This window comes from Podarcis muralis, chromosome 11 (genome assembly GCF_964188315.1).
Source record: "Podarcis muralis chromosome 11, rPodMur119.hap1.1, whole genome shotgun sequence".
NCBI lineage: Eukaryota > Metazoa > Chordata > Lepidosauria > Squamata > Lacertidae > Podarcis > Podarcis muralis.
Genome location: NC_135665.1, coordinates 53,926,457 through 53,931,129, shown reverse-complemented (window position 1 = coordinate 53,931,129; position 4,673 = coordinate 53,926,457).

Here is a 4,673-nt window from a genome sequence, read left to right as displayed (position 1 = left end):
ACAACGGAGTTGTCGGTCTACATGAGAATATAGAGTTTGTCATAGCCTCACTGGGCTTAGACCAGATCTATACATGTAGGGAGGTCAGGAGGCAGAACGTACCATTTTAGATTCTAGGTGGAAAGGTCCCATTTTTGAACGTGCTTTTGTAGTGAAAACTAAATACAAATCACATCTGGAATAGACCTTTTCTCTTTCCAAGACGCTTTAGTTTGTTTTGTGTTGCATGTGTAGGCGGAGTCTTGCTTCTCGATGAAAACTATGGAATAGGATGTTAGCAATGCTTTTCTGTTGGCTGAATTGCACTCTGCGCCACGAGCAGCATTGCAGCACACAAACATTTAGAACGCAGAGCATTTCCTGGCATGGGCTGTTGTGGCTGAAATTTGATATTTTGACCTCCGATATGCCAATCATCATATTTAATGAAGCTTGCAGCAGTGAAACATATTGAAGGCTAAGACCTTAAAAGTAAACTCTTTCACTTTATGTAATATGCGCAGAATATTGTTTTTAAGTGTTTGCAGAAGCCAGCTGTTCCCAAGAACAATGCAATTCAAGGGTTTCACTTAACAGGCAAGAATTATTAGCCCAAGTTTCTTAGAAGGCAGCAAATCCCCATAATTCAGGGTAATTTTATAGGGGTTTAGCCAGCAGGTGGCATCGTACATCAGTAAAGATCTGTATCTGTAAACTATTTAATGGAAAAATTTGTCTAAGTAGGCAAAGGAAACATGGCAAGCCCAGGATAGCTATGGTTAAAATGAAAGCTATGGGAGGTTGAATTTGTTATGTACATATAAGCGAATAGCCTCAATGCATGCCACAACTCTGTTGAAGATTTAAAGGCATAAAAGTCCTGGAAGAAAATATTGAGGCTGCAGAAAAGGCAAGGAGACCTTAGATACGCTTTTCCTGACAATGGCATCATGAAATGGACACAACACTTTCCAGGGCTCAGAAATAGCTTCTGCCTGAAAGCTATTCCCCAAGAAACCAAGTTACGGTTTATACCAAGGTGTGTTGGCAATCCATGCCCTCAAGCAGCAATAGTTTAAGAGTAGTACATTTCTTCACTTCTGTATTTAATTAGCTGAGTGCAAGGCATCAAATGAAGCCGTGGAAATAGGTCCCTTTTTACAGCTGCCATTTTGAAACTGAGAGAGGAGTGAGTTGGCATTCTGAGTAGTGTGGAAATGAAGAACCGGTGGACTAAGCTACTGTTACTTCAGTGTATTATTGCTATTGTTATTATTTCTTAAATTTGTATACCGCCCTATACTTGTAGATCTCAGGGTGGTTCACAACGTAAAATCACAATATAAAAAAATATGTAATAAAACAAAGACAACTTAATAAACACTTAAAAGGGTATTGGATGATAATCAGCCAAAGGCCTGCTTGAAGAGCAACATTATTGCCTGGCATCTAAAGAAGCATAAGGTCTGGGTAGGTTAGGGCTGGACATTACTGGAATTTCAAATTGAAATTGGAATTGATGTCTGGGAGGGGGGGAATTTCGAAAAAGTGGTGCTTTGTCCTGGATCTTAGGCAAGTCAATGAACAAATCTGGGGTTTTCCTTAAAAAAGCTCAACAACTTCTGGGGTGTCCTGGTTTTTACTTTTTGAAATATGGCAGCCCTAGGGTAGGTTCATATGGAGGGATGTGGTCTATGAGGTATTGCGGTCTTGAGTCATTTAAGGCTTTATAGGTCAAAACCAGCACTTTGAATTGGACCCTGAAACTAATTGGTAGGCAGTGCAGTCAGACCAGGATATATTTATTTAAAATATATGTACAGTGGTACCTCAGGCTACAAACACCTCAGGTTACAAACACTTCGGGTTACAGACTCCACTAACCCGGAAGTAGTACCTCGGGTTAAGAATTTACCTCAGGATGAGAACAGAAATTGTGCACTGGCAATGCGGTGGCAGAGGGAGGCCCCATTGGCTAAAGTGTTACCTCAGGTTAAGAATGGTTTCAGGTTATGAACGGACCTCTGGAACGAATTAAGTTCGTAACCAGAGGTACCACTGTGCAGCACCTTTCCATCTATCAGGGTTGGCAAGGCAGTTTGAAATAAATATAAAATGGAAGCCCTGCTTGCATGCAGTGCATTCTGGGTGACATGGAAACGATGCTGTTTTATATCCCCAGCTGAGGAAGAGGCAGTAAGTCTCTGAATCATAAGAAGAGGCTGTTGCACTCAAGTCCTGTGTGTGGGCTACTCAAAGGTATCTATGTAGCCACTGTGAAAACAAGAGGGTTGGGCTAGGCCTTTTGCCTGATCTAGCAGGGGTCTCCTTATGAGGTGGCAGGATAACTCCCCTCTCCCCAAGTTCCACTTTCCTGGGCTCATAATCAAATCCCTGTCAATTAGAATGATGTCTACTGTGCCATTGCTCAGAGCAGTTCTTTCCAGCAGGTGTCTCTCTTGAGCTTATTTTTATGACTGGTTAAGAGTAACCTTGCAAAACTATAATTTTTCCAGAGGAATCCTTGTCCAGATCTTGAGTTAAAGTGCATTGCCCTCACAGAATAGCATATAGTATGTATCCAGACTACACTGCGCGGTGGCTGGGGAGAAGGAGGAAATCTTGTTGCTCAGAGCAGCCGACACTTTGAAAAGTCAGGAGATGAACATGAAGGCACTGTTTATACTTGCAATGAAACTCATTGTTATTTGTGTTTTTTGCACCCTGCAGTCATCAAACTGTGATTTTTGTGGTGCCTGAAGGGGAGCTAGTGGCTATTTAAGCAGCACTTAATTTTTATGAAATTATTTGACAGGGCATCAAGTCCAACCTCTCGCAATGCAGGAATCACAACTAGATCATACAGGGCAGATGGCTTAAAAACCTCCAGTGAAGGGGAGTCCACCACCTCCTGAGGGAGTCCGTTCCACTGTCAAACAGCTCTTACTGTCACAAAATACTTTCTCATGTTGAGTCTGCATCTCCTTTCTTGTAACTAGAAGCCATTGGTTTGGTTTCTAGGCTCCAGAGCAGGAGAAAACAAGCTTGTGCCATTTTCATGTGACTGCCCTTCAGATATTTGAAAATGACTATCATAACTCCTCTCAGTCTCCTCTTTTCCAGGCTAAACACACCAGACTGCTTCAACCGTTCCTCATAAGGCTTGTTTTCCAGGCCCTTGATCATCTTGGTTGCCCTCCCCTGCACTTTCCAGCTTGTCAATATCCTTCTTAAATGGTGGCACCCAGAACTGGACATAGTAGTTCCACATGTGGTCTGAGCAAGGCAGAATAAAGTGGGAATATTACTTCCCCTGATGGGGTCACAGGTTCTGCTGATGCAGCCTAGAAGTAGCTCATTGTTTGACTTACCACCAGTTTAAGCTGATGTTCACTGTATGATGTTCATGCATTGTTCAAGTTTAATGTATTCAATGGCATTGGCAATTGGATTTTCTTTTTTAAAGCACAAAGGTACTTTATTTTTAGAGAAAAATAGGAAACAAATATTTAATACTGAAACACAGGTGAATGCATTAATATCAGTGTACTTCTCCACCCGAAAATCAATGATAGGAACTCATTCTATAGTTGGATATCATTTTATAGTTGTTGTTTTCTTGACACCACACCCTGTGATCATCTAACATGAAACAACTATTCCATATTTTATTCACTCAAAGGCTAGAGGACGTGGAATATAAACCTCAAATTCTTTCTCACAGCCAGAGAGTAAGTGAGAGGTTTGGTATAAAATACATGACCATTGCATCACTAACTGGGTGTGTTAACCCCTGCTGTGACTAACTAAAGGTCATTGCTATAGAATAGATCAGTGTTTCCCAACCGGTGTTCCGCGGCACACTAGTGTGCCGCGAGACCTTGCCTGGTGTGCCGTGGGAGGAAGGCGGGCGAGTCGGGCGGCGAGAGGCGGGGCGGCGGCGGCGAGGATCCGCGTCGAGCCGGGGGCGGCTCCGCGGTGGTGGTGCCGAGGTTTCTCTCTCCATTCTCCCCTCACACACACACACACAGGAAATAACACAGGATCAGCTGACAGGACCCGGCCAATGGGGCGGCGGCGGGGCAGCGCGCGCAAAAGGGAGGAGCGCGAGACAGCGGACGAGGAGGAGGCCGGCATGTCCGGGCAGTAGCAGCAACAACAGCAGCAGCAACTCCCGGCGACGGCTCCTCAAGCCCCGGGCAACCCTACTCCCTCACCGGCCTCGGCCGCCCTCCTGCTCCACCCGCCGCCGCCTCCCCCGCCGCCGCCGGCCACCTCGGCCCCGCCGCCGCCCCCTCCTCCGCCCGCTATCGCCGCCACCACCACAACAGCCGCCGCCGCCTCAGCTGGGCCCCGGCGCCCTTCCCTCACGGCGGCAACCCAGCCCTGAACGAGCAGGAGAAGGAGCTCGTGCGTCCCTCCCGGCGTGACGCTGCGCGCTGACGTCACGGGGCTGTAATGGTGGTGTGCCTCGAGATTTTTTTCATCAAACAAGTGTGCCTTTGCCCAAAAAAGGTTGGGAAACACTGGAATAGATTGATAAGCTGCACTTGAATGCTTTAGGTAGGGTTGTAGTACAGGGCTTAGGTTCCTGATGATATGGGTTTAGGTTCCTGATCATCCTTTGACATTAGGGAATATTGGCGGAGGGCTGTTGAGGAATGAAGATTTTAAAAGACTGTCTGAAAATCTGC